The sequence below is a fragment of the Papio anubis genome, chromosome 6 (genome assembly GCF_008728515.1).
Source record: "Papio anubis isolate 15944 chromosome 6, Panubis1.0, whole genome shotgun sequence".
Classification (NCBI taxonomy): domain Eukaryota; kingdom Metazoa; phylum Chordata; class Mammalia; order Primates; family Cercopithecidae; genus Papio; species Papio anubis.
Window position 1 is genome coordinate 14,179,514 of NC_044981.1, and position 21,232 is coordinate 14,200,745.

Here is a 21,232-nt window from a genome sequence, read left to right on the forward strand (position 1 = left end):
TTCCCATTAGAAAAAACACTCGGTGTTTTAGTGCAAATTATTTTAAAAGGGCAGATAACTTATGGATGCAGAAAGGGTAATCCACAAAGATGTATGCAATTTTGTTCAGTTGATGTCCTCGGGGCGAAAACATCAAGGATAACAAGTGTACTAAATACAAACAGACACAATCATAAAATATGACACCCATGATTAAGATACCCTTTTCAAGGGTCCTTCGCACTTAGGAGGGAAACTGCCTTGTTAATATCAGGGCCCATTATTTCCTACCATTCAGAGGCAAGTTGAAACAATGATCTCTCCTTTTTTGACTGTATTCTTAAAAGGTTGTGAAATTCTGGGGCTTTAATCAGACTAGCCTAGAATCACAGCGCTGGGTCAGAGAGGGGATTAGTGTTGAGGGTTATGAGCTCAGTCTTCGGAGGTGGACAGATCCGGTTTTGAATCCCAGCTGTGACACTTAGATATCATCTTCTCTGAAGTCTAGGGGTCTTCATCTGCAAATGAGAAATTGAGATTGTTGAGAGGATTAAACACAACAAAACAAAACCAAAAACCCAGATGTAAAGTGCTTAGTGTAGTGCCTGGCATAGAAAAAAAAGAGTGTGTGTGTTTCCTTCCTGAGTGCCTGATTACAGAAAAGATGGGAGAATTTTTAAAATGCACTATTCGCTAATATATGAAGGAAAGAGGTTTTTATGGTTTAAGAAAAATTTGCACCAAGATCTTGGTCATTTTAGGTAGTAAGAGGACAATGGAAGCTCATAACTATTTGCGTTTGTGGATGGCACTGATACAATAACTGTTCATAGCCAACGCTTAGGCATATCTCTTTCATTTATCTAGTAAGTTAACAGTTCTTGTGCATTTGCTTGGTGCCAAGTGCCCTTTAAGTGCTTTATATGTGTTGTTTCATTTAATCTTCAAAATACCATCATGAGTAGGCACTAATACTGTTACAGGAGGTAGCCAGTCAGGCATGAGCAGGGCAGGAGAGGGCTTCCCCGCCACCCCCACCAAACATGTCAGGCAACCACCAGGTGATGGTCAGGCGGTTGTTAACTGTCTCTCTAAAATAATAGTTGTTTGCAGCCAGCACCAGGGAAAAGGCAGTCTCCCAATAAACACAAACACCTGAAACCGGGGATCAGCAGCTTCCTGATAACACGTCAGGAGTTCGGCGAGTGGGCTCAAGCATGCGCATTAAGAGGCAAAATGGCGGCGCTTAACTGGTATATGACCTGCTAGGTACGTTCGACTAGTAAAAGAAGAGTGCTTCAAGTAAACATGCGTGCAACTCCAGTAAACACACTGCACAGGCTCCCCTCCCAAGTGCTGAGAGGCCACTGTGATTCTTCCCACCCCAGGGGAAGAATCAGGAGAGAAGGACACAAGACCCCGGAAGCATGCCAACATGGAAAACTGCAAGTCCAAAGGTCAAACCATGCACCTGATCTCTCATTGCCCACTTGGGCCTCTTCCAAGTGTACTTTATTTCCTTTTGTTCCTCTTGTAAACTTTTTAACCAACTTTCACTCCTGCTCTAAAACTTACCTCAGTCTCTCCTTCGGGCCCTCAGTTGAAGACTTTCTTCTGAGGAGGCAAGAATTGAGATGCTGCAGACTCGTATAGATTTGCAGCCACTGCTAACAATATTATCCCCATTCCACAGGGCAAGAAACATAGGAACAGAGAAGTTAAGTATTGATAATTTGTCCAAAGTCACAAAGCTAGTAAGAAATGGAATCTGTATTCAAATTCAGGCACTTATTCCAGAGTATGCTGTCTTCCCCCCCCCCCCCCCCCCAATTTTTCTTTCAGCCTTCCAAGGTTGAACCGAGTCTACTTTCTTAACCACTATACTGTGTGTTTTATTTATTTGTATATCTCTCACAGCATCACAAATAGTGCTTTGCACCTAGAGGACAGTGAATATTTATCCAATGATTTTTTTAAAGAATGCAAGCCTTTGCTGTGAACGTGAGGGAGAAGTAAAGGGTTAAAGTGTTTGTATCAGATTTTAGAACAGTAAAGTCCAGTAGATAGATGGTATCTTACCAAAGAACAATGGCATAAAACTATTTATGGAGCCCTGTAGGCGGTGAGCAAGTGAGTGAACATGATTTAAGTCCTAAATTTGGAACCAGAAGAATACCAATAGCAAATGCATACTGGTTAATTATTTCCCTCTGCACAATACCTACAAAATCACCTAGAACATTAAGACCAGTGTAATCACTAAACTTTTGTGAAATTATCATGATCTAGTGGAAAGGCGACAGGGTTGGGTCTGACTAGACCTAAATAAAACATCAAATTCCACCTCTTCCCAGCTGTGTGACTTTGGGTACATTATTCAGCATCTTTGAGCCTTAGTATGTCCAGTTTGAAAGGAAGGGGGTGTGTAATGAAAATACTAATTCCCAGCTTCCCAACATGAGATAAAGTATATGAAACTGTTGTGTTAATAAGGAAACACTGGAGAAATAAGCATTCTTAAGTAACATTAACTTTTACAAGAGAAAACTCCCACATATCTGCAGTGTGATGCAATAGACATTTTCTTTTTTTCCTTTTCTCACAATGGGTCTTCCTAACTGGCAGGTAGGTAGCTCCAGTCTCTGTGGTAATTTAGAGACTGAAGCCCCTTTCATCTGTGGCTCCTCCACCTCCACGGGTTTGCTGTGGAAGGTGAAGAAGTGTGGAAAACTCCTGTAGGATGTTTCTGTGGACCAGAAAGTGACTCAGTCCCATGGCCACCACCATGTGCAAGGGATGCTGGGAAATGCCATCTAGGGATGTCTGCAGGCATAAAAGGAAATGGTTTTGGCCACTGACTGGCAATTCCAACTCCCAGTTTTTCACCAGGCTGTTGTAAGATTAAATGAGTGAAAGCAGAGGAGACAGCTCTGTAAATCATAAAACACTATGATATTATAGCCAATTCCTAATGTAGATGCCCAAACGTAGGAATATTCCAAATAATAGAAATGTAAAGCTCTCCATCCATTTGTTTTCTTAAATGCCAATTCCAAGAACAGTTTGCTAAGGCACATGGTGCCTGGTGACGGTCCCAACAGGTGAGCAGGCTGATGGCAATTCAATGTGATCAGGTAGAGTGGTTGTGGTCACACATGACTCCATTAGAGGCTGTTTGATCTTGTGAAAGGCTTGCAAATTCATAGGACATTGGTCATTGACTACTGTGCAATAGACTTATCAGATTTAAAAAAAGCCGAATAGGAAATTTGGAAAGAAAGCATAGTAAGGGCCAAAAATGATACAGATGGATCTTCGTGAAAGAGCCATCGTGCCCTCTTCCCTTTCTATCTGAATGCACTAACAACTTCTGAGGATAAGTGAATTTGCCATTCCTCCCTGTGCAATCAAGAAGGATTTCTCAGTGAAGAGCAATTTCATAGATTTTTCATTATAACATGATTTTTTTTGTTTGGGTCATCTTTAAGGAAGTGGATGTGCACTGAATATCCCAATTTTCCAGAAAAGAATTGTTAAGTGACATGTATTCATTTGTTTCCATCACTAAATGTTTTGCATTTCATTTGTAATATATTATTTTTGTTTTAAGGTAGATCCAGATGTATTCAGGGGATACAGGATGATTTTTTTTTTTCTTTTTCTTTTTTTTTTTTTTTTTTTTTTTGAGACAGAGTCTCGCTGTGTCATCCAGGCTGGAGTGCAGTGGTAGGATCTCAGCTCACTGCAAACTCCACCTCCTGGGTTCACACCATTCTCCTGCCTCAGCCTCCCGAGTAGCTGGGATTACAGATGCCCGCCACCACGTCTGGCTAATTTTTTGTATTTTTAGTAGAGATGGGGTTTCACTGTGTTAGTCAGGATGGTCTCAATCTCCTGACCTTATGATCCACCCGCCTTGGCCTCCCAAAGTGCTGGAATTACAGGTGTGAGCCACTGAGCCTGCCCTACAGAATGATTTTTAATACTTTTTTTGGTGGATTCCAATGATATATTATATAATATGTATATTATATAAAGAGTTTTCTAAGGCATACTCTTTTTAACTCCTTTATGTCACATATTATGTGCCATTCTTTACCTGGTAAAAGACCTTTTGTTCAATGATTATACTCTTTGGAGTCAACAGATCTAAATTCTGAAAATAAAGTTAAGCAAAATGGGCTATCAGACCTTCTCTGACTACTTGATCTAATATAGTGCATCATCTTGACATTCTACTTGGGTTGCCTTATTTTTCTTCTTGGCCTAATATGTATTTATGTGTTTATTGCTGGGCTCTACCTACTAAAACATAAGCTCCATGAGGGTAGGGATTTTGGATGTCTTTATTCCCTATTGTATGCCTGGGCTATGGAATAGTGCCTGGTACCTAATGGATGTTCAGTGATATTGGTTAAATACATGCAAACATGAAAATTAGGTCTTAAATATCCTGGATCAATGATCTGCTGTATTACTTTTCCCCTCTATCTCAGGACTTTATTCCTCTAAAGCAGCATCTGAGAAAAACCACTTGTCTCTGCCCGGCCACTTCCATTTATGTTTGAGTGAAGCTCATGATGTTTCTATCTCCTGGCACAGAAGGGGAGCTACTCTCTGGTGTTGCTCCCCAGACCCAGCCTATTTAAGAGCTATGCTGTCTTTCCACATGGCTTGGACAGAATGATGCATGGGAAATTACAGCGACAAGGATGAACTTCTAAGGATAAATAATTCTCACAGAAAAAGAGCACCGTGATCTTGGGTAGAGCATGGGGAAAGTTGGGAGAAGGATTTAAGGAATGGACAGTGCTTTACAGTTATTTAAAGTTTTTTCTTTTATTATCAAGAAAGAATAAATAGATACATAAATACATATATAGATAGTAGAACAGGATATAAACATTCCATTTCTTAAAAGAGTTACTAATAATTTTTTTGGAGAGAGAACTGCCTTTGGGAACGTCTGCTTGGGGCAGGTGAGACTCCGTAGACATGGACAGATGACAAGGATTAAGAAAGAGAGTTCACTGCTTTGAGGGAAGAGCTGGGTGAAGAGGAGAGAGAAGGAAAACTCAGTGACATGGCTGGACTAGGAGAGTGAGGGCCAGGAAGGCCCCATGGAGGTTGTAGCCACCAGCCTTCAAGATGGCCCTGTTTCCTGGTATTCACACCCAGTATTCATACAACATAACTCTCTTCCACATTGTACTGGGGCTGGTTTATGTGGCCAATTAGAATATGATAGGAATGGCGGTGTGGCACTTTCAAGATTAGGTTGTAAAAGCGCCTGGCTTCTTCTTGGGATCTCTCTCTCTCTCTCTGTGAGTGGCTATGGAGAAGTTCATGTAGCAAGGATCTGAAGACTCTGGACGACAGCCAATAAGGAGCTGAACTCTGTCAGCAACTACATGAGTGATCTTGCAAGGAACTCCATTGGTGCTAGGTGAGTCTTGAGGTGACTGCAGCCCCATGAGAGCCCCTGAGCCAAAACAACCTAGAGGAGCTGCTCCTAAATCCCTCAGGTAGTACTTTAATACATTACCATCTCTTTTAAGTTGGTAAAGTTGGGGGGTAATTTGTTATGCAGCAATAGCTAATGAATACAGTGGTAGAGAAGACAAAGAGCATATTATTCACAGTGATGTCTGTTGTTTTATGGAGGTTTCTGAGTGGAAAATTGACTCTGATCCTGTTTTAGTCCAATCAGGCTGCAGTAACAAAATACCATAGACTTGGTAGTGGATATAGTTTGAATATATGTCCCCACTAAAACTCGTGTTGAAATGCAATTCCTGATGTTGGAGGTGGGGCCTGGTGGGAGGTGATTGGTCATAGGGGCAAATCCTTCATGGCTTGGTGCTGTCCTCACGATAGTGAGTGAGTTCTTGCAAGATCTGGTCATTTAAAAGTGTGTTCCTCTCTCCTTCTCTCTCTTGCTCCTTCTTTGGCCACGTGATATGTTGGCTCCCTCTTTGCCTTCTGCCATGATTGAAAGCTTCCTGAGGCCTCCCCAGAAGCTGGACAGATGCCAGCACCATGCTTCCCGTATAGCCTGCAGAACCATGAGCCAATTAAACCTCTTTTCTTTATAGATTACCTAGTCTCAGGGATTTCTCTATAGCAATGCAAGAATGGCCTAATACAGTAGCTTATAAACAACAGAAATGTATTTCTTACCGTTCTGGAGGCTGAGAAGTCAAAGATTAAGGTACTAGCAGATTCAGCATCTGGAGAAGGCCTATTTTATGGTTCATACATGGCACTTTCTTGCCATGTGCTCACATGGTGGAAGGGATGAGGAGTGTCTCTCAGGCCTCTTTTCTAAGGGCACTAATCTCATTTACGAAGGTCTTGCCATTATGACCTAATTCCATAGACCCTTCCTCCTAATACCGTCACCTTGGGGGTTAGGATTTCAACCCATGAATTTTGGGAGAACATAAACATCCAGACCATAGCAGATCCACATCTATCTTTAGACTTGGGGACACACTTTGTGCACCTGGGCAGCAAAGAAACCAGGAGAGGGAGACTTGAGTACCTTGAAGGACTTGGGGCTTTGAATTTTCTCTGAGATGATTTAGATGGGTCTGAGTTGAGCTGAGGATAGTCTTCTTGAAACAGACACGATCACCAAAAACTCTGGCTCAAATTGGCAATGTATCAAAGTGTAAGGTGTAAGGTGGTAAGTAAGGAGCATCTTCCTTGCAATCAACAGAAAACCTGCTCAGACTAACTTATGCACAACAGGGCTTTAATTGTGTGCTGTAACTGAAAGGGCCAGAGATGGGCTGGTTTCAGGAGGGATTGGATCCAGTGGCTCCACAATATCCCCTGGTTTGGCTCCACCTGCCTCTCTAGCCTCCTCAGAGTCAACATCACCCCAAGCCTGGCTTCCAACATTATCGCAAGATGGCTACCAGCCACGTAGGGGACTGTTCACAAGATGGCAGCCTCCTTGTTCATGTCCAGTCGGCATGGACAGCTTCACTCTTCTGACCTGCAAACTGAAGTCACATGCTTCACATTGGCAAGACGAGCTGAGATCATGAGTTCAATTCTGGACCTGTGTTCTCCCGTCTGGCTGGCAGCTTCTCCCTATCTCCCTGGGCAAGAGGGCTGGGTTTTGCAGGTGGATTAGTCCTGGAGCTGGAGGTGGGGTTCATAATGGAGCCGTGGTGGAAGGAAGGCTGGAACTGAGGTCCAGAGAGGTTCAGGGGCTTGTGCAAGGCCAAACAGTGAGAAAGGTGAGAACCAGGTCTTGATGCAGAGTCTGTCTGGCCCCCAACTCCACGCTTGCCTCCTCTTGCCACATGGCTGTCGCCCACTCAGTGTTCAGAAACCAAAACATATGATCCCCTCCCCTGTGTCTGGCACTGTGCTTTCTCCTGTGTTCACACATTCGTTTTTCACTCCAGTCCTGTGCAGTGGGTATTAGTATTATTCCCATGTCGCTGATGAAGCAGTGGGGTCTCAGGATGTGCAATCATCTCACAGGAAACTGGCAGAGACCAGAGGAGTCCTCTGAACAGGCAGCTGAGTGAGAATCTCTGTGGGGTGCTGCGGGGCCCCTTGCTGAGAGGAGCTCCGAGCTGTGGGGCCTGGGGTGTCAGGCATGCAGTCAGGTGGCAGGAGCAGCATTCCAGTTCGAATTTTCAAGCATTTTGTAAATTTTTGAAAGCCAACCTTCAGCTCAGAGCATTTCTCAGCCTTGATCATCTCCCGTTAGCCCTTACCATTGCCGCTCCACTGCCCCTCCACCCCCTGTCATCCAGAGTCATCCACACACACATACAGATATGCAGACACACAGACATGCAGAAACACATAGACAGACACATAGAAACACAGACACACAGATATACACACACACATATACACAGAGGGAAACACACAGACACATACACACAGACTCATACACAGAAAGACACACATAAATAGACATACATGCAGACATACACAGACACACATAGAGATTCACATACATACAGACGCACGTGCACGCATATGCGCACACACTGTCCTTCCTTCTCTTCAGCTCATGCAAGCCTCCTGATTCCTCACTCACCCAGCTTCTGGTTTCTTTCCAGGGTTTTGTCTCTTGCCTGGAGTGAACAGCCTTGCAGCTAGTTCCCTGCCCTCCTGCTCCAGTAAAAAAGCACCCCCTCCTTCTGAACGTTTTTCTGAGCACTTCACCATTAGTGATAATGAGACACATTCTAGAAAGTTCCTGTTTCACAGGGATGGCATGCAGAAAGCCAGCACTTGAGAAGAACATGTAACTTAGCAAGGCTCCTTCATCTTTCCCCATGAAGATGCAACCACTGGGGGCTGAGTGGTGAGAAGAGAAGCAGGGCCTGAGCGCTGTGTGGGAGCCTCACACAGGGAGAGGGCTTGGGTCTTCTGGAGTGCTGTGGCTTTGCCCTTCTCTCTTTTCCTTCTTGTCCCATGGTCCTGTCAGGATCCTTCTGGGCTCCCGTTAGCTCCAGGAGTGAATGAGGCAGGCGCTGGTGGACAGGAAGACTCCAAGGAGCGAACATTATGAGGATAAGATGAGAAGATGAAGAAAGCCCACAGGGGCAGGATGGGATTTCCTAAGAAACAGCTCTGTACCTGCCTCGTTTATGTTTCATACATAAAGGATGCTCAGATACAAAGAATGTCCTTGTTTTAGCCTGTCTGTCCACATGGCAAGTCATTACACACCAAATCCTCACTCTCCGACGCTGCCGTAAACTGCCTGCACTTGCCATCCCTTTGTCTGTGGCCCGGCTCCTGAGCCTTCTTCTTGGTCACTTGGTTTCTTGCCTACTGTGGGGTGGAAGGAGACCACAGGCCCTGGAATCAGGAGAACTTGCTGTAGTTGTCAGCTCTCCTGCTTAAGGAAGGCACTTTACCTCCCAGGGCCTTAGTTTCCACTTTTGTAAAACTAAGATAATGCTATGTTGCCTGGTTGTGTTGAAAATGAAAGGGGGTGACGTGTATAAAATAAATAATGGAGAGTGGAAATTCTCGCCCCTTGTGAAATGTTGTCATTACAAACACACGAAGTAATACCAAAGTAACTAGCAAGCTGCAAGAAGAGAGAGGCTGCTAGAAGTAGCACATAGTGCTTTTTTGGGTGAATTTAAGTGATTCCTCATTTCCTGGTACACTTCAGCTGCTGAGTACATGGATCTGTCATATAGGCATAGAAAGGCTACAAGTCCTGGTATTTTCTTCAAGTGATGGGAACAAAATTGGCTCTAGCCACCTTGACGCCCATGTTCAAATTGGAAGAAAAAATTTTCTCCCTTGGATGTTCAAATCAGAGGCAAGTCCTAGAAGGTAGAAGAGATGTCAATATCAGGCTGGAAGTGCAACAGTGGATGACAAAGCCCTGCCAGTGGGTGGCTGGAGGATATGCTGGCTTTAGCAAAAAACCCTTCTTTACCAGGCCCCAGGAACCCAGGGAAGGTGAATCACAAATAGTAATTATAGGGGGAATGAGAACAAGCATTGGCGTGAATCATCCATGCACCAAGTCACTGGCATCCCTCTTTCCTCTCCTCCAAATCTCCTCTCTTGCTGTAGCTGGGATTTGAGGACTTCTATGTTGCCTTTGAAACTGTGAAAATTTTCTTGGGTCCATCTCTTTGGTTGCAGTGCTTCTGTTGCTGCTACTACCTTACTTCTCAACACAGACCTTCCAAGGGATCAGACATTGCTGTTGGCGCACATGTTGACTCTGCTTCTATCACAGCCAATGGGAGTGCAAGAATCCAGCAAGTAGCTTCTACTGCCACTGGGATGGGAGATGGGTATTTTTTCACCATTTGTATCTTTCTTTATTGAGCTCTTCAAAGGGTAGTCTCACTCTTCCTGAATTAAAAAATGAACAAATAAGAAAAAAACAACTGTCCTCTCTCTGGATGAAAGTATCCTTGGCTGACTCAGAGGACAACAAACAGGTCTATCCAATGTCTCACCCCGAAGTGTCCAACGGTCTCAGTCCCCAATGTGTGCTCCAGGATAAAACCAGAATGTCGCCTTCTGTCTGAAATCCATCCAGGGAGTTTCCTGGGAACTGGGGGGTAGTCCTTGTCCCTGGCATTAGTTTGTGTGCTTCATTCCAGAGTCTCTGGCTCCATCTCCAGTCCCCAGAGTCCTTTTACCATTCCTCCCAGTAGGCCCAGTATTTTCATGCAGAAGGAACCCTTGATTTTGCTCAGCAGAGTTAGCCAAGGACAGAATTTTAGAGCTAAAAGAAATCTAATTTTGCTCCTTTACTGTATGCAGAACTAGAAAGGCCATGTAATTTGTCTGTAAGTTCACATCTAGTTAGAGGCAGAGCTAGACTCAATTCTTGGTCTTAGAGTGTCTAAGTCAGACCTCTTTCCACTGGAGCAGTCACTCCTTCCTCAAGCGGGAGTCCCCAAATGGTGATGATAACCTCAGGGAGCTGACAAAGGGGTTCATAGTATCTATGTGTGGTCAGCAAAATGTGGGGCAGTTTTCAAGCAATTAAAAATAGATTGGAAGAGGAGTACGTCTACATCTGTAAAATTGAATGTATTGGAGGAAGTGTAATTTACATATGAAATACAGATTCAAGATTGATCTAATATAGAGCAGACATGGAGAATTAACTCTTCTGACTGTTATTTTTGAGAATATGCATAATCACTTCCTTTTTCTTGATAACGGGTAAGATTATTTTTATTGTTCCTGACAGCTCCAGTATTTTCTTTTCCTTTCTTTTTTTTGAGACATAGTCTGTGTCACCCAGGCTGAAGTGCAGTGGCAACCTCCGCCTCCCCGGTTCAAGCATTCCTCCCACCTCAGCCTTCCTAGCAGCTGGGACTACAGGCGCGTGCCACCATGCCCAGCTAATTTTTGTGTTTTTCATAGAGATGGGGTTTCACCATGTTGGCCAGGCTGGTCTCAAACTCCTGACCTCAGGTGATTCATCCGCCTTGGCCTCCCAAAGTGCTGGGATTAGAGGCGTGAGCCACCATGCCCAGCCAACATCTCCAGTATTTTCAAGACAAAATGCGAAATTTCTTGAAGTTGTCATTCCTCAACTGATTATTTTCTATTTAATCCCTCAAGTACATGTCAATAACTTGTGAATTTTTATAAAACACTCATATATATCTCTCGTGTACTTTTTTTCTTATCTTGGGATAACTAGACTAACCCAAGCAGTCCCAAAGGGGTGCCCTGGTATACCCCAAGAGATAGTGAGTTTTTCCAAGAGCAGGGACTCTGTGTAATCTGTCTTTGGCTCCACATTGTCCCTCTCAGTATAAAGTGCTATTTTTTTGTGGAAGCCAAAACATTCCTTTAGGACTATGGACTACAGAGTATCTATGCAGATACTATCTTTAGATCCTATCTGCATTAATGGGATCCTTTCATTCCAGAGGCTCCAAGTCTTTGATCACTCAGCACGTAAGCCCTACGTAGTGTTTTGTCTGTTGGAGCTCGTGAGCACTCTGCAGGCATCCATGCAGCAGCAGTGACCTCAGGTGTGGGGGACCAGAAATGAAATCGGGCCATGTCATCCACTGTTCTGGACACCCCAGCTTCCTAAGCAGGGTTCAGCTGCTATTTCGTAGCTATACTCAGGTACATACCTGGCCCTGTGTTGATTGAACAGCTATGGGAAATTCAGAAGCCAGGCTTGGTCTAAGGGGTCTGTGAGAAGAAGTGACAGAAAGGTCTTCGCCAGGCATCATTGGTTTCCCCTTTTCCCTCCTACCTGTCATTTCTGGGTGCCCATTTCCTTGTAGATGTAGAATTCTGGGGCACACTCCCTAGGCAAAAGTCTAGTCTCCTACTCAATCCTCATAGGAGTGGGCACAATGTTTCCTGAAGCTACCTCCTTTCTCCCCAAGTAGCCGTTTCTACCTTGTTTTCCTGCAGCATCCATCCACGTTTAAGAGAGTCTCTGAAGATCACATCGTGCTAGCCAATAGAGGGATGACTTCTATTTGCAGCTCTAAGGGAGTCAAGGTGAAAATCTGAATAAGTAAAAAAAAAAAAATCTTATCTTCTTCCTAGATAAAGTCTGAGGCAGTTCAGTATTGTGAAACAGTTGGGCGCAACTTGGGAGCTGGGAAAGACTAGCTTCAATGTCAGATTTGCCACTTACTCACTGTGTGACCTTGGTTAAGTTTCAAAACCCAGTTTCCTTATCTGAAAAATGGGGGAAATAGTAATGCATATATCATAGGGTTCTTATGAGGAATAACTGATAAAGCAAAGTGCTTGTCTCAAAAAATATTGGCTACTGTCATTGTTAAGCTTTGTGATATGGACTATGACCCAGTTCGACCTCCTTTGTTTTTCACATGAAAAAACTGAGCCTCAGAAATGTGGTGTTCTGTTCAGCTGCCACACAGCTATAGATAATGATATTTAAAATGAGCTTCTTGGCCTCTGAAACTCAGCTCAAGGCTTTTCTACATCATACTCTGAGTGTAACTTACAATGCACCCCCCTGCGCCACTTCCCACCACCAAGCTTGAAAAATAATTAAGTATAAAACATGATGTGTATTTTTTGAAGCATTTCTGGCATCATCTTGTTTTATATTTATTGCCTACAACTTTGGACTCTGTAACACTGGATATGTGCAAGTGTGTGCTTAATAAATAATTGTCGGCTAACCAAATGACACTAAAGTTAGAGATGATGATTGGCTAGAAGTTAACATTGTATACAATTTGTTTTCTCGAGAACAGACATAGTTAAGAATAGCAAGTATCTATGATGTGTTAATTTACTTTTACCTTAAATGTTCTGCTATTCCCAAGAACAGCAAAATTTAAGGGGAAAAAAAAAGCCAGTATGGTGAAAGTGAAAGTGTATCCACTTGCTTGGATACTAGGATTACCCCGGATGGTGCAGATAGTCTCCTGGGATTAGAGGTCAGAGAGAAGGCAGATCATATGCAGCAGTTGGACACCATATTGTTTACCACTTGGAGTAAAATCCCTTCTGTCCTGCCCTTAAACACAAATTTATACCAATTACTCAGGTTCAAAGTTGACTTCCGATCCTAGCCTTAACAGACAAGTGCTGAGCCTATCAAGTTTTATTGCAGTCAATACATCTCCCTTCCAGAAGCAACTGGTCACAGCCATTTCCAACACAAAGCTGCTTGGGCCATCCTTTCTTCTTTTTATAGTCTGTTTCCAGACACTCAGTGACCCATAAAGTTAACTTATAACCAAGTCACAGCCATGACCAGAGCTGTTGTTCTTGCATCCACCCCTAAAGTTGCCTTTTCCCAGGATGTGTTTACTCGGAGGCAATGAATCATACTGTTTGTCCTTTGTGGGGTCACTCCGTTTGGTTCAACCCCAGGTCCTGGGTCCTTAACCCAGACGGTTTCCTTTAAACATTCTCCAAATTCTGGGGTTTTTAAGATTTCATAGTTTGCCCTTATGAACGTGTATACTGCATGAACCCTGTCTTAAAGGAGATGTGCCTCCTGCTTGGGGAGCTGGGGTCAAGGCGTGCTGTGGGCTTGAACCATCTGTGCAAACACAACAATGACTGAGTTGATATTTCTATTTTGATGTCCTGGTGGTGTCACTTACAACCTAATTTGTCTTCTCACCCTTCACTCCCTCTGGAGTGAGGATATATATATTGAAGAAAGGGTGATAAAGCAAGTCAGCCTGTAGGTTGAGTAGGAATTGAGTTATTTAAGGAAACCCATGAGGGCACAGGCTCCCGCAATGTTCATGTGCATGACTGTGATTACTAAGTCACCCAACCTCTTAATTTTCTGGATTTAGATAGGTTAATAAGATTCCTTGATCAAACTAACTGGTTATAGAACCAGTTAAAAGCAGGACCAGGGTTAGAACTAATGCCTTCTCATCCCCATCGTGGTGTTTTTCTCATTACGCCATATGTGTTCCATCAAAATCTTCCCCCGCCCCCGCCGTAGCAGAGAGATTGGCTTTACAAATAGGGAGGGAGTAATGAAAGATATTTTTGTTTTAGCTTGTGACTGTCTCCTATAACATAATTAAATAAATGAGGAAAGAAAACGGGTTAAATCTCATCATAGAAATATACAATGTTAGGAGATTTTGATTTATAGAATTTTAGGAATGGAAGGTACTTTAAAACAGTCCCTAGCACAGTGAGTTTCAAACTGTGTTCAGTGAAACCCCAGGGTTCTGCACAGATGCCTCAAGGCCTTTAAAAGGTAGAAGAGAGTATATAGGACTCAGAGCCTTCTCCCTCAGGGCCATTAAAGCAAGTCTGTCTCTATCTGTTTTACATGTTGGGGTTTTATGTTGGATTTGGTTATAAATGGGGAATCCACTTCTAAGGAAAATTTGCAAGCTGTAAATCTAGGTCAAACCCCTCAATTTACAGATGAGAAAACTGAGGCCTGGAATAAGACTCTTTATTCCATTCTAGGGATCAGGAAACTAAGATACCAAAATTCAGATCTTAAAGTTTTGTAGAAAGTTATGGATTCTGTCAAGTGGCAGAGCCAGGGCTGAAGCTAGCTGTACGGTATTTTCCATTCCTAGTGCATGACTTTTCCCAACATATGTTATTTAACAATATCCAACATATGGTGATCTTACTGCTTCATGATCAAAGAAGTCAGAGAGAATGAAGATCCTAGAGGCAGGAGTTTGAGGGAGCCGATTAAGAGAGAATAGTCAATAGTGTGGGGGAGGTGACTATGGAAACAGGGTGATTTATTTTCATTTGCTTTCTTCAAGGTTCCATTTCATTCTGCAAATTTCCTCCGGCAATGCTGTATCCCCAGTATCTAAGCCCAGGCCTGGCACTTAGAGCACAATACATATTTGTGGATTCAGACTTTTAAATGCACGTCCTCATGACATCCTTCAAACAGTGTACTGGTCAGGAACTCAAGAGTATGGTACATTTAAAAATCAAATATATATCAAATTTGTAGAAGCATAACCATTAAGTATGGTAGTGTATTTCAACACTGGTAGGTGCACAAAGCCTGCTCTCTAAAAGAAGCAAGTGGCTGGGTGTGGTGGCTCATGCCTGTAATCCCAGCACTTTGGGAGGCTGAGGTAGGTGGATTACTGGAGGTCAGGAGTTCAAGACCAGCCTGGCTAACATGGTGAAACTCCGTCTCTACTAAAAATACAAAATTAGCTGGGTGTGCTGGTGGGCACCTGTAATCCCAGCTACTCGGGAGGCTGAGGCAGGGGAATCGCTTGAACCTGGGAGGCAGAGGTTGCAGTGAGCCAAGATTGCACCATTGCACTCCAACCTGGGCAAAAAGAGCGAAACTCCCTTTCAGAAAAAAAAAAAAAGGAAGCAAGTTACTCAGCTGGCAGAGTCTAACTCAGAGTGGATCACTTTCTCTGAGCTGCCTGGCAGAGCCCAATTGTACCTGTGTGTCAGGCATGGTCCCCAGTGTCAGCAGACACACTGATTCTGATGGAGGGAAGTGCATATCGTGCAAGCCATTCCCATAAGCCACCGGACAGGTGTTCAACTGCCCTCTGGGGTAGCCTGACCCTGAATGAGTTTAAATAGAAACAAATAAAACCTAGGATCAGAACGTTCTTATATTGTACTTAAAATGGTTAGCATTTGTAGTAGGTTATCAAAGAATATTGTACAACATCTTTCCCTAGGGAACTTTAAGAATAGGATGGCTAGATCACGCAGTCTGAGATATTTTTGTCTCTATAATAACACCTTACCACGGTATCACAGCTTATAGGAAGTGCCTTGAGGTCGGGCATGGATTAGATACCCTTCTGAGGCCATCTGCTCTCTGGATTTGTTTCAGAGGAATGAAACACGAGATGGAAATAGAGAGAGAGAGCTAGAGAGAGAGAAAGAGAGACCGATCCACGGACCCTATTAACAGGGTGAAATCTGCTTAAACTAGGAAGCCAGAAGAGTAAGACCCTGATGGAAACCACGCCTCCCTGTCAGTTCTGATTTTGCCCCAGTCCTTCAAAACGCCTCTCACAGGTTGTGCTACAGTCTTCTGTGCGTTCAGGGGTGGGCTGCTTTATGTCAACATGGTGGGATTACTGTAAAAGTCATTATTGGTACTTTTGGATGTGGTTTTTCTATTTAAAATAATTAAAACCAAAGAAGCTTTTCCTTTCTGACCCAATTCCTGGCTGTCCTCTGCTTTGGTGTCTTCGTGCCAGCCTTGGGCTCTGGGAAGCTCTAAGGATGGAGCCTGTCTCCTCCACCTGCTACATGCAGGGCAAGAGGGCCAATGCGCACCCCACCACGGCCAGGAGCCTCATTATCTTTTTGTTTTAATTCCCCTATGTGGATCCAAATGGCAGTCTAAGGCCCAAGGATTTGGCAAAGCAACAAGTGGCTGGAGTAGGGACAAACCGGGCTCCCGGCGTCGCTCCCGCCTGCTTCCTACCCGCGCCGCCGCCCACTGCCCCGTACAGGGGTCACAGCCGTGGAGCGTGGGAATGGGACAGTCCCATTTTACAACTCTCGTTCATCACGCCTGCGGCAGGCGGCTCCCGACAGGGAAGAGCAACCCTTTTGGACTTCCCTACCCGCGGCCCCACCGAGCCCGTGGCGCGCCCACGCCTCCTCCCGGGCCCCTCACCTCCCGCGCGCGGCGGGCGCACGCACCACCTGACTCGCGTTCTCATTGGCTGCTGCCTGTTGCTAACCCACGTGACCGGCGCCGCGAGCCCCGCCCCCGCGGGCTCCCGCTCGGTCGGCGCGTTCCTGCGGGCGTGCGCTGGCCGGCGTCGGGCTCCGAGCCGCGGGTCGCTCGCCTCGCCGGCTTCGCCCCGTCGCGCCGCTGCCGCTGATGCCCACAAGGTGGCAGTGCCGCGCTGCGTGTCCCCTCGCCCGGGTCCGCGCGAGCCGCGCCAGGCGGCCGGTGCCAGCGCAGCCTCCCGCGAAAGTTTCCCTGCTCCGGAACGGACCCGGGCGTCGCACTCTCCGGGCGGGCTGGTGACAGCCCTCCCGTTCGCGGGTTGCCTCGGGGCGATTTGCACTTCACAGCCCCGCTGGGGTCTCCTGGCGTCCCGAAGTTGGGGCCTGTCATTAATGCAAGTCGATGTTTTTGTTTTGTTGTTTTGTTTTAGGATCTGTACGCTAATAATTGATCCTAAAGAGGCAGGCAGACACCCCGACAGCGGCGCCTCGTCTCTCTTCTGGGCGTCCGGTTGAGCTTGCCTCACTGCAGAAGCAACCTACAGCCTCTCTTTGCGCTGGTGCAAAACAAGCCAGCAGCCCTTCGGAGGGGCCTCCCCGCACGCGCCTCCTGGGATCCTGACTTGCTTAGGAAGAGGAGGGCACGGGGAGCCTCCTGCTCTGCAGCTGTCCCCAGGATGCCCTTAATTCCCGGGACAGGAGCGATAAGCTCGTCTGACCTCAGTTGACCTCGCCGCAGGCGCCAGGCGTCCTCATTTACTGCGAGGCATTGGAGAGTCTACTTTTCTCTCTGCTCCCTGGGATTTTTTTCCTTACGTCACTTTTTTTCCTTGTTGGCTTGTAGCTGGTCTGATGTCCCTTTACTACTGTCTAAACCGCCTCCTTCTATTTCCTGCTCCCACCTAGGCACGCGTTTGCCACTCTCTCTTTTTCCTTTAAAGAAAACATTCTGAGAGCCCTTTGAACCCAGCTGACCCTGGGAAAGGGCAGGTCCGTGGATGTGAAGGCAAGTCCAGGAACCGGGGCTGCACTTACCTACATGTGGAAAGGAAAGAGAAACACACCTTGCCAGCCCATTGTCTACACCACGAAGCCCGGATTCCATTCCCTGGTAGTCAGGCCTTTCACACTGGGCTACCCTCTAGGTAACTTCCAAAGATGCCCCTAGTCTTCTCCAGCCCCTGACAGGACACTAAAAGGGACTCTGTGTTCGTGACTGCTAGAATTTCTGCTGAGACCCTGACACAGAACAATATATGTGTCAAACAACTCCCACCTCCGTTCTCAAGTGAGGTATGGACCTTCTGTGGGGTATTAAGGGACTGACACCAGCCTCGCCTTGGGGCGATACAATAGGAGGCTAAGGATGCAGGAGAGGCTAGCAGTGAGTCTTTCTTTTTAGAGGGGTGTCTATATGCTGTGCTTCTTCACCTACCTCAAGATAAATGACCTGGGTTCCAGAGAACTCCCTGGAGAGCTTTAAGTGTCTCGTGGAGTTTGGGAGGCGTAAGGACTGATGTGACCTGCAAAGCAGACGGCTGTTTGCAGTGGCGAGAGAAGGCGGTATTTGAAGCTACCTCTTCTTCCAAGAGTCAGTGAGTCATACATGCACCAAGTCTCCCTAGGGGTAGGGTGGATCCACGTCCCCCCACCGGGGCGAGGTGAGCAGCACATGCCAGGACCTGAAGGTGACGAGTGAGTGCCAGCTAACAGGGGCTGCCCATGTTCCGGAGCTGCAGCTCATGAACTGGCAGCAATAGAGGAAGAGGATTGAGAAAACTCACAAAAGCATCCACAGAAGAGCCAGCGTGTACACATCTGCCACTCCCAAGGGCACTAACCCCTAGATGCAACTGAATCCATCCTTGAAGAGCTTTGTTCTTTGGAACCTGAGAAACTGCTATGGTCTGAATGTTGATGTCCCCCCCCCCGAATTTGATTGTGAACCCTCATACCCAATATGACAGTATTAAGAGGTGGGACTTCTGGAAAGTGATTAAGTCATGAAGGTGGAGCCCTCATAAATGAGATCAGTGCTTTTATAAAAGAGAAAGAAGGAAACTGCCTTGCCTCTTCCACCATGAGAGTACCCGTGGAAGGTACCATCTGTGAAGAACAGGCCCTCCCCAGACACTGAATCTGCCAGCACCTTGACCTTGGACTTTCCAGCCTCCAGAATCGCTCAGTGATTGGAGAAGGTGGAGGATCCAGGAAGCAGGAACAAACACTGACTGGGTCCCCCTCCCAGCCACATGCTTCCAGACTTAAGCCAGCCTCCAGGTGTTGGAGGGAGGAGAGAAGTACTGATTTGAATGAGATGGTCACATTTCTCAGTTTGATTGGACTCTATTTTGTGATAGTTGAAAAATGAGACAGTTTATGAGATTAACCAGGAAAGCTGGTCAATGAGATTTCATTCTGCCATGGGGATAACATAAAAATATGGATAACAGCAAACATTGACACCACATTTAGTGTCTTACATTTATTAACTTATTAATTAGGTTTGTGTACTTCACCAACTCTTACAATTCCCACTGCATAATTGAGGAGGCTGAAGGCCAGAGAGGTTAAGAAATTTGTCAAGGTCCACAGCTAGTAAATGGCAAAACTGGGATTTGAATCCAGACTTCAGTGTCTAGTTGTGGAACTAAAATGTTTCCCCATCGCTGAATCCTTATTTCCATTCTTAACCAAACCTCGCCTGACTTCAAGCCCTAACTGCAACCTCCCCAGCTCAGAAGCTTCCTTGGCTGTGTCAGCTGAAGGAGCCTCCCCTACTGTCCTGTGCTTCCAGGGGTGCCGTTGTGGCTGCAGAGTGGCCGTCACCGTAGACAGTGGGGGCTTCTTTTATGGAATCATGTTCAGAACCTGCAGTACATCTGTTAAATACGTTCGATCCTGGAACTGCTCTTTTGATAGTGGTTAGGATGTTTGGAGCCATCCAGACACCACTTGGAGTCCAGTGAAAAAGCCAGCAGTCAAGCTTTGAGAAACCATTTTTGGTACAATGAAATAGGGTGCACTCTAACTGAATGAGACTGCTTTTCTTCTATGGTTTAAAAGATGGAACTAAGTGTAATTCCCAAAAAAGTCCCCCCAAAAGTATGTCTTGGCAGCCTTACTGGAAAGCATGTATTCCAAAGGATCTATGCAGGGTAAAACTCATTTGCAAGTATCTGTTCCTTTTTTTAATCAATTTTTCTAATCATGCTCATCATTGTACTCAGCTTTCATTTATTTATGTTCTTTCTGTGCAACTAGATTATGAAATTGTGAGGAAGGAGACTATCTTCTTTTTCTTTTCTTTTCTTTTTTGTTTTTGAGACAGGATTTCGCTCTGTCACCCAGGCTGGAGTGCAGTGGTGGGATTACAGCTCACTGCAGCCTCGACCTCCTTGGCTCAAGTAATTCTCTTGCCTTAGCCTCCCCAGGAGCTGGACTACAGGCACACACCACCACAGCTGGCTAATTTTTGTATTTCTTTGTAGAGATGAGATCTTGCGATGTCACCCGGGCTGCTCTTAAACTCCTGGGCTCAAGCAATCCTCCTGCCTCAGCCTCCCAAAGTGCGTGGCCTGGATTGTATCTTTTTATGTTTCTCATTCCTTTTTACAACTTGGGGACTTGTACATAATAAGTACAAAATAAGTATGGTTTTCATTAGACTGACAAAATTTGGGGAAAGTTTCTATCCAAGCAGAATGAAGAGGGTTTCCAGCCATGCAGATGAGCTGAGGTCCAAGGCTGGAGAGAAGGTGCAATGCTGGAGTAACATGAGAAACATTCGGCCTACTTGGCTAGAGCATCTCACGGGGACAGAGGTTACTTAGTGGGATCATGGGAGATAGATTAGAAAGGGATGTTTTATGGCAGATTAGATGCTTATCCTCTATGATAGTGGTTTCAATTTTTATTATCATTAAGATTTTCCCCTGCTCCCTCTTCCCTGCCTCAAAATTCCCTAAACCATATATAAGAACACAATTTGTAAAGCAGATAAAAGCAAAAGGGCTCTGGTTAAAATCATGGGGGAGGGACCCAGGTATGACTTCGTTGATGTGGTTCCCTATATGCACATGCCAGGCACCTCTGAGGAATCCTCGGGCTCTTCCAAGGCAGTTTGAACCACTGGTGTGGACGCTGGGAAACACTGGATAGCATGTTCCTTTTGTCTGTCTGTCCACATGTAGCCCCTGGCTTCCTGACAGTCCTCCATCAGTATCTGGTTCTCACAGTGTCACATCTCAACTCTCTCAGGAGTGTTTTGGAGCCACCGTCCCTGTGGCAGGCTCTATACCTAGCCATTCCTCTTTCTTCTTTGCTAATAGAATCCAATTTTAGTTAGGACAGCCAAGTACTCAGTGACATGGTGACTGACCTAAGGCAAGGATTGGCCAAACCCAGCGGCTAACTCTTTTGGTAAATAAAGTTTTATTGGAACCCAGACGTGTTCATTTGCTTCCTTAGTGCCTGTGGCTACTTTTGTGCTATAGCAGCAGGGTTAGGTGGTAGTGAGAGAGACTGTATGGCCTCCTAAATTCTTTGCTATCTGGTCCTTTGAGCAAAAAGTTTGAAGACCCTTGGTCTAAGG

General features: G+C 45.3%; 1 long non-coding RNA gene across 1 annotated transcript; it reads right to left on the bottom strand.

Moving 5' to 3' along the window:
- Window positions 1-410: 410 nt before the first annotated feature.
- On the bottom strand, window positions 411-16,641 carry LOC108585363. Its single transcript, XR_001901556.3, has 4 exons — window positions 16,385-16,641; window positions 11,875-11,965; window positions 1,555-1,593; window positions 411-497 (listed from the first exon to the last, which is right to left on the bottom strand). It is a non-coding gene; the product is annotated as an uncharacterized LOC108585363 (long non-coding RNA).
- Window positions 16,642-21,232: the final 4,591 nt, after the last annotated feature.